The following is a 9,395-nucleotide window of genomic DNA, read 5'->3' as shown; positions in this document are numbered from 1 at the left end:
AAACTGGCAACTTGTAAACTCCCATAACTTTGCAAAAAAATCGGAGGTAAAAAAAATGTTCAACATTGTTTTCAGGGAGTCGATATCTTCAATGCGGTATAAAAAAGTATGTTGAAAAGTATTAATTCGCAAATTGACTGAATAAAAAATCACCCCATGCATGAATATTCCGTTTTCTTCGAAAATTGGACGAAATTGTCAAAAAAATGATTTTTATTTTATTTGTTTCCGGCCACTTAGTAAGATGGAAATTTGAATTTTGGCGTTTCTCCCACAAAATGAGAAAAAGGTCGTAAAGTTGTCCGCGCTCAAGTTTTTTTTTGCGGTTTGATTTTTGGTTATTCTTATTCGCCTAAAATTTAGTTGTCAAATTGAGTACAAAAACATTCTCCAATAACAAAAGTGCATATGTGCAAAGGGTGTCAAAACTGCATTTTATTTTTCAGATATCATGGAGAAATAAAAATTTATTGATCCATCCACTTTTTTTTCAAATTGGGTTAGTTTTATCAAAAAATAACTCTATTGCATGTTTTTGATTTTTTACAAGCTTCGAAATTATTTTTTGAAATGTTGTTTTTCGAATTTTGAAACTTAGACATTTGTATTGTATCTTTAGGCGATAGTTATACAAAGCCAGTTTATTTGATAATGCTTTCATCAACCGCCCTGTTTTCCGACAATTTTTCTCAAAATGGACTTTCATTTTTGTAGAATCAAGTAGAATTTCTTTTGCCAATCACATTCGATAGTTTTTCCTCCAGTCTTTATAGAACTTCAAACTGTTTAATATTGATGTTTTTTTTACTAAGCCAACAGAAGTTTCTTGTACATAAAACATTGGTTGCCAACTTTTTAGCAATTAAAGACTTAACAGCATACAATTTCACAATCTTCTATTAATTCCTTAGCAATTTCAAACCACTAAAATTTAATCCAAAACAAAAAAACTTACTTCAAAGGAGACTTCGCTAAACATAAAAGACGCGAAAAAAATTGCTTTTAAAGCCAGACAATTTAGCGCTACATAATTTGCATAAATTTTAAACAAAAACGGCCCAACCAATCAATCGGATTGTAAAAGGGATTCGAACCAAAAATGAGCAATCTTTCATTGAATTTCAAAGGCCAGCTTTTAATTAAACGTTTTTTTAAACTAAAAATGGTTTGCTTTATTAAATATTTTCAGACACAGTGGAAAATTATAAAGGTTTATTCAATGCGAAGAGGCTAAAAATCATTCAATTTTAGAATCATTTCCGAACTTGAACCTATGACTTGATCGTTTTGTTCAGCTTATTTTGTATTGTTGGCACATGAACGCAAACTGGAAAGGGTTGAAAGCCCCTAATCCCAACCTAGCATTCCAAAAAAGGAGGCGACTGTCCTGTCCTTGGGTTAAGCTATTGGTGCCCGAGTCAAAATCCAGCGTTTTGTTACGTTTTGCGGGAGTCTGCAAGAAAACGTCTTTTCAAAAAAAGCTAGACAAACTTTAAATAAAATGAGTCACGCCAGTTAGATAAAACTGTAAGAAAGTACAGTGTATTCTTTTTACCGTAAACGGTTATAATATTTTCGACTCTTTCATTTAATATGCGGTAATTTTTCTTCTTCGTGGATTGCTGGAAATCCACAAAGGTTTTTTTGCCCACCAGGCTGCCCACTGCTTTCTACATATTAGGAATGGCTCTGCTGAAACGAGATTTAGTGCCAAAAAACCCTCCTCACGGCCTCATCTCGCTGGTTTTAAAGGGTGGGTGGTAAAAAGATTTCACGGTTTTCTTTTGCTTTTTATATAGACAGAGCCGAGGTATAGACACAATTCACCAATTTTTTCGTTTTTGTTGGGTTCTAAAGAACTTTTGTGGCATACAGAGTTTCCCAAACGAATAAATTGAAAAACGAATAAATAGGACTCATCGATTTACCTTTTTTGAAATGCAAGAGAAAGATGAAACTGCGAATTCGATAGAAGAATCAATCATAATTTGTTTTTAGTGGTTGCGTTTGTTTATATCATGAGTACAGCATCAATTGACTTTATTTTTGTCAGAAGTATGAAGTCAAATTAATATGAATTAGCACCATGTGGTTTTCCAGTAATCATAATTGTTTAGTGAATCTTATTGAGAATATATTACCACCTTATTGTAAAGTGTCTTAAGTAATTTTTGAAGCCTCATTTTAGCATGTATGATTCAGATGAACCCAGATTTTCAATGGCATGCCTGCGTTAATTGCAGATTTGAATTTTGGCTGAGACATCGATTCAAATTTTTATCCATGAAAAAATTCCCTGGTCTCATTCTAGTACATAGAACGTTATAATATTTCTGAAACAACAATCTCCCATTCTAATGCTTGATACTTGTTCGCGTAAAATCTTTATCGAGACAACAAATATTATAACAAAAACAAATAATACCAGGTCAACGGTAAGAAAAACCCATGATAAGGAGTTTATGATGTATACTTAAAAAAGAGTTTCTTCATTTCTTCTATGCAAGAGTTAATACTGCTGATAATTGAAATATCCTTTTGAAAACTGTATTTTGTCAAAGATGGTTTGTGCAAATTGACGTGAAAAAACTTAAGTTTTCCAGGTTTCTAAGGGAAATTTGGATTGATAGGTTTCTTATAAAAACACATTGTCATTGTTGAGCAAAACTTCCTCATTGTTGAGTTAGTTTAAATACAATTTTCTGCAAACATTTTGAAATTTTTTGTAAAATTTGTTCCTTTACCAACCCAATTTTTTCATGAGTGTTTATATGGAAGTTCATTTTTCTAAAAGATTTGTAAAGTGTGTCAGGCTTACTTTGCTCTCGCTTTTTTTGTTTCACTGTTTTGGCGAGCGCAGTTGTCTGTAAAGTCTATGTTTTTGAACTGAACTTGTGAGTGGTTCATTTTTCTGGTCACGGTTCCGTAAATTGTTCAAACCATCGAGCGAATTATTTTTTGGATCTACTTAACAATCTCTGCCCCCTATGGTAGCTACTTAAGGTCTCCACCCCTATAAATAAATACAGTAAACAGGGGCGGATCTAGGATTTTCTCGAGGGGTGGCAGACTTTCAAAAATTTCCGAAAATTCTGTCGACTTTTTTTTAGATCGATCAAATTGATTTTCCAAGCTCTTCCAAAGCAGTAAAAAGACCCTGTTTTGGCCAATTTTTCTGCGCCGCAGGCACAACTTTGAAAAGACGAGGCCAAAAAGAAAATTTTTTGAAAAATTTTGACGACATTTCCTCATTGGAAAATTTTGACGAAAAAATCGCGTTTTTTGGGCGCGCGCTCCCCCCTGAAAATTAGTATATATTGGTGCCAAAGGCGCCTTTAGAAAAATTTTAGGGTCTGTCTCCCAAAATGGATATCTCAAAATAGTACAAAGGGGGAACCCTTTGGGTCGGCAGGGGGTCGAATCCCTGAAGGGGGGGCATCCGCAGACAGTAAATTAGCACTGAGCTTTCTGTTGAGAATTTTAAGTTTGCTGCATTCTAATTGGTCGAAAAATTGACCATTTTGATCTACTTAACAATCTTCCCCTTTATTGAAAGGGGTGGAAATTGTTAAGCAGACCCTTTTTTTGAAATTATGCAAAAATGTTACATGTTTTTTTTTTGACACATGTATACTAAATACGTGCTTTTAATGCCACCTAAAACGTTTTATTATATGCAACTGATAATCATTTGAAAGTCTAAACAGTAGGTTTGTACAGAAGTGAACAGAATTTTAGCTGTCAAGCAACTGAGTTTTCTGCAGGTTCTTGAGGGGACGCAAAGGTGGTTAAATTTCTCATTCTGGTGGATCTCTCAGAGATCTAACCATTGATGCGATCTGTTTCGCAAACCCTTCATCTTCTGCGTTAACGTGGAAAATTTCAGATCCTTTTTCCTCGCAAAGAAAGAGAAATTCATTGATACTGTTTCCTGACGTTTGAGCCCAAAATCTCACTATGTTTGCCAAAGTTACCAGCCATTCTTCCATAGTCTGTTTTGGACTCAGCTGGTGTCTGCAAAAAGATTTGCATCAGCCGATGCTCGTTGAAGCAGATTTTTATAATGTCTGTCTACCCCTACATCATCTGTCTTGGAGTCTATTTATGTTCTAGATAGAGTGAAGCATTTCAAGTAAATTTATTACTTTAAAAAAGCAAGCGAAGACTTTTAAAGACATTCGGGATCCATCATATTTGCAAATTAGTGATCAGGAATGAGGAAATTCAACAACTGGATTGTTAAAATATCTGTATACTACTTCAGAACGCAACCTTTCATTAAATATATTGCAGAGTTCGAGTTTTTTTGTCCAATTTCAGCTGTGCATTTTTCATGATACACCCAAATTTCCGTCTCGTCGTCTTGTTAAATGCAAGGGAAAGTTTTTTGTGTAGAAAAAGCCTTGGAAACAATTTTGTGCTGTGATCAATTGACCACAACCTAATTGTTTTTCAACCCAATCAGCTCTGTAACTAACTGAACGCTCTCCATATAGTTTTTATGCTGCCAAGTAAAAGAGCCGTTTTGGTTGAAAAACGAAACAGTCAAAAAGTGCTCAAAATTGTTTCAAAAAGCTCTTTCTAGACAGAATTTTTCCCTCGTATTTAACATAAGAGTTTGAAAGTCCCACCAAAAGCAGTTGTCAACTTAACATCTATCGTCTAATTGACTTATTGACACCGAAATTTAGATGCTCTGCTATTTTGAGCATCTGCTTACTTTACAAGTGAAGCTTACTTTTGTTGTTAAGATAGTAAAAGCTCTTAGTACCAGTTCAGTATCAGCAAAAGACTTTTGGCAAAAGTTGCACGATGCCATTAAAGTCAGAACAGCAAAGAAAAAATTTCTAGCTGTAAAGCAAGCGGTTAACACAGGTCAATAAATTTGAAAGGACTGATTTCTTTCTTCGAACAGAAAGCTGAATCTGATAGTTATAATACAAACTAAGTTTTTGAAATTGTAAAAAACATTGCATTAAAAAATCAAAGTTTAAGTACTGTTATTTGATACAATTTCTTTCTCGCTGACATTTTGAATTAAGAAACATTTTGAAATTTATAGGTTGAAGTTTCAAAATATTACAACTGTTTTATTTAAAAAACGGAAGAAAAAACTTGACACAAACCCCAGCAGAAAATAACAAAATATATTTTTCAGGTGAATGATCAATTATGACCCGTGATGATTATTGCGGATGAAAAAGTTTTCCAGGTTTTTTAATCAAGTTACTAATTTTGTTTAACAAGGGTTAGTAAAACGATACGGTTGAAGATTAAATTCAACTTGTTTCTAGTTCGCATAAATAAGACACTGAACTAGAAGTCACCGCATAGCAGCTAGACAGACCTAGACTGACTGACAGGCAGGTACCAAATTCACACTTAATTATAGTATGAGAACTCTCAAGGATATAAAAAAATAATGGATAGCAACTAAATTGATTCACATCTAAATATGTAGCCCCTCACGTTTCCGTACGGATGTAAAATTTAAATACATAGTAATTTAAACTTAATATAAGACGTAATGACCTTCAACCTGCTACCACAACTAACGCATCAAAACTTTAACTTTGAGTTTCAGGCTTATGGCCATCCCTCTCCCTGGGTTATGAGTTTTCATGAGTTTTAAGATCTACTTGTTTCCTCCCCCTGGATATTTTCTTTTGTGCTCCGCCCCTTGGATATTGTCTATCATCACTCCTCCCATTTTGTCGACTGGCTTCCTTCTTCTTGTGCTTTTCCTTGTTCCCGTGCAACTAAAGCCGGTCTGTCCTGATTCCCTTTCCCTCGTTTTACTTTCGTAGTTTTAGTTTTCACCCTTGTTCCCACTCCGTGTTCCTCCTGAATTATTCTGCTGCTACTTGGTCCTTGTCCCGCCGCAATTGCCTCATGCCTTGCCGAAATTTCGACTGATAGTTCTGCTGGTATAATCTTGAGTGGCTGGTAAACCTCACTGTCCGAGCTTTCAGATTGGTATGTGGCTACAGGTAGTGCTTGTTTAGCTTTTGGCCGCTTTGATTTTGGGCTTTCTATTGCCCCCTTTTTCTCACTCGCTACCATTTCTTTGAGTGTGGCCGGCTTCCGTTTCTTTGGCAGGATCTTTGGTTTTACTGCCACGGCACTTTCCCTAATCACAGACCCGTTTTTCAGCTTGATGGTATGTTTAGACTCGGAGATTACATTAGATTTTAGGAGTTTATACCGATTTAAGGTTCTGCTGGTAGTATGCTGATAGAGATCGCCTGCATCTCCACTCCCTTGGATTGTAGGCTCAACCCCCGATTCCTCCCCTTGGTGCGTTTCCAGCTGCTGATCGCTATCAAGAATAAGCGGTGCCTTTCTTAACGCCGGAGCGTAAACCAGATCCGACCTCTCCTCCCAGTTTGAATGCTTTGGGAACGCGATGGTGTTCACTTCAGGGTCACTTTCGTCTAAACACAAACATTTTTGTTTTAAGACGTTCTCTCAATTGAGATTTTTCAGGCTTTGTTTTTCGGAAGATTGCGTAAAACGGTGATCGCCTCCCGGCCGTGATGAGCTTCAAAAGGTGTTTGCATTTTTGGAAAACCGTAGCGCGCCTAGCGCTTTATCGACCATAGATTCCAGAGATTAATGCTTTTTTTCGGATGCATAAGTGAGGTCAAAATTCTTCAGGCTTCCTATCGTTCTTTCCACTGAACCCGTACTCCGGTGATCATTCACTGGGGAGTAAACTAACTCGATGCCTTCGCTGTTACAGAAGCTTTTAATTTTATTAGATGTAAAACATGATTGACCTCTCCTCCCAGTTTGAATTTAGTTTGTGAAGATCTCATTCGATCCTCTTGATGCTCTCAGAATTTTCTTGCAAAGCTGCGTTGCGTATTAGAGTGTGTCTTTTGGTTGCCAGACTCACAAGAGTTGCAGAGAAGAAGCACTCTTTCTCCGAGATCCACGATACCATTTACAGCAACTTGATTCAACCCAGTGCATTGAGTAGTCATGTGCAAATTGTATCCGCATGAGATGCAAAAAATGAGATGCAATCATAGGATTTCTCATTTTCTTGTAATACTCTCTTGCATGTCTTGCAAGTTTTGGCTTTCTTTGTCATTTCAGCTAGTGCTCAATTTAAAGTTTCAGAAAATAGGTTTTGGATGGTCAATTTGATATTAGACAAAACGAAAACAAAAACACAAAAAACCCAAAAATCAAAGCATTTTCGAGAAACCTCTGGAGTCGCACAAGATTTGTGTTTAAGTTTGTGGCAGATTTAGATAAAGCAATTCACTTGAACGCAATTTCGAGAAAACCTCTGGAGTCGCACAAGAGATAAATTACTTTACCCTATATTCTATGTCGTTTTCGTGCTCGAACTTTAGTCGCTCTGTCGTTCTCTTCTCTCTTCTTTCTTTCCACCTTTTGTTTTTTTCCGGTTTTTTCTTTGAAGATCGAATTTTGTTTTTCAGCTGCCACAAATTGTTGTAACTGTAACACACCGTCGATAGTATGAAAACTTCAGTTGTTTCGAAGGGGTGTATAGACAGAAGTTCTTCTGTTATCAGCGCGTTCATTTTCACTGGCAGCGGAAGAATATTCTTCCGAACGTCTAGAGCCAGTAATCCTGTAGAACCTAAACTAGAAAGAATATTGGGTGTTTCTATGCGCTGGTTTTATATGATTGCTTTGATTCGACGACGAAATTTCGTGATGATCTGAACGAGAGTTTCAGGGGTACACTTTTTGAAATTATTCGTGCGGTGGGCGTTCAAGCTGTTGTTGATGACGTGGTGCCACAAAATCAGCTGAGTTTTTTTCCGACGTGCCCGTTTCAACTAAGAATGTAACGAGATGTTGATGGGGATTTGCAGTACTCGGATTTAGACTAAGTCCTCGAACGGAATAGCAGAATCTTCTGATCGTTTTCTGAGTCTTCCTGGGTAGGGCTTTGGAAGCGTTGTCTAGTGAGCTGGCACCAATGATAAACATACAGTCAGCTACTGAAAACCTTACCCCAGACACCTTGACCAGACCGGATTTTCATCTCAATTAGCTGAAACTATTTAATAAGTTTATCACAGCAGTTAGGTATGTTTATCACAACAATTATCTTGGTATTGGAACCTGATCTTAACTACATTTTATGATTGGATAAATTAGATATTTTACCACTGTAAAGTATTTAATATTAACCAATCATGATCCATCTAACTAACAACCCACTTATTTGTAAGTGCTGGAATTACTTGTAATTTCAGCACCAGAGAGATTTGAATTTAACTTAGAAATTAGTTGACTCTCCAAGAAGACTTCAGCAGCCGCAATAAACCAGTATACCCTAGATCTATTGAGCCTAGCAGAGACTAGTTAAACACCCTGAGACTAGATAGTATAAGAGTAAGATTAGGATCGGTATTAGACTAAGAAGTTGCACGAATCTATCCGGCCGAAAATAAGATAGCGTGACGAGCAGACGGTGTACCCTATCCGAAATTACTCTATGAGTTAACCACCTCGGTTATAACTCATCTGGTGCGACCATAAGTCTCGAACAAGACCTTAATAGCTTAGAATTAACCAAAAATAGATTAGAAATTAGACAAAACCTTTTTAAAATGTTACACGACGATAATTTAATCGAAATGTCTCTACGACTCAATAGATCAAAGCCAATATTCCGAACGATAAGAGTACTACCCGGAATTGGAAGAAGACCTCGAACCAGAGACGACATACGACAAAATAGAAACTTACCAAATAGTTATATGATAGTGCGGCAAAAGCCAACACAAACTTTTATATTTAGAATCTTATTAGCAATGAATTTAGATTTTCATTTGCAAACTTAAATCTTGAAGTCAATCTTCATGATCATTTCAGGCGCTAAACAAAATTTTAATATACAATAACGATTGATAAAAAGATCTCAGATCGTTCTCCTAAAATTCTGCAGTCTTCTGTAAAACATATTTGGAAAATATTTATTGAAATTCAAAACAAAAATTAGTAGCATGACAATAAACTGTTAGTAATTATAAATTATCCAATTGTCCCAGCTTCATCACCTAAAACATAACAGCAATCATAAACTCACTAATATCATTAAAACACTAAATCTTTTCCTTAAACAAATTTAAACCATTTTAAACTTAAATTCACTTAATTTTCAAATCAGATCATCAAGGCTTATCCTTGGATCTTAATTCATTCTCTATTCAGTTAAAATTTACACTTGATCATCAAGGACTATCCTTGGATCAAAAAGAACAAATTTCTTCTCCCCCACCCACTTAGCTAGTGTCTAACGACCTCAAACGTCGATTCACTATCCAACCCTTTCAAAAAACCCAAGACTAATAGAAATTTTTCAACAAAACTAACCATTCAAATTAGGATAAACAGTGAAAAACTTC

The 9,395-nt window shown here is 35.9% G+C and overlaps 2 protein-coding genes across 2 annotated transcripts in view; both read right to left on the bottom strand.

Annotated features, from left to right (window-relative positions):
- LOC134844511 (ectonucleotide pyrophosphatase/phosphodiesterase family member 5-like) overlaps positions 1-8,061 on the bottom strand; it is a 232,724-nt gene extending 224,663 nt beyond the window's left edge. The window contains exon 1 of the mRNA XM_063861223.1: positions 8,044-8,061. The gene's annotated coding sequence lies outside the window, so the exon portion shown is untranslated. The remainder of the gene's footprint in view (positions 1-8,043) is intronic.
- Positions 1-8,062, bottom strand: part of LOC134844510 (cyclin-L1-like) — a 213,885-nt gene extending 205,823 nt beyond the window's left edge. Inside the window, exon 1 of the mRNA XM_063861222.1 lies at positions 8,045-8,062. The gene's annotated coding sequence lies outside the window, so the exon portion shown is untranslated. The remainder of the gene's footprint in view (positions 1-8,044) is intronic.
- Positions 8,063-9,395: the final 1,333 nt, after the last annotated feature.

This window comes from Symsagittifera roscoffensis, chromosome 4 (assembly GCF_963678635.1).
Source record: "Symsagittifera roscoffensis chromosome 4, txSymRosc1.1, whole genome shotgun sequence".
Taxonomy (NCBI): Eukaryota; Metazoa; Xenacoelomorpha; order Acoela; family Convolutidae; genus Symsagittifera; species Symsagittifera roscoffensis.
Note: the sequence above shows the minus strand (reverse complement) of the source record. Positions and strands in the feature narration are given on the sequence as shown.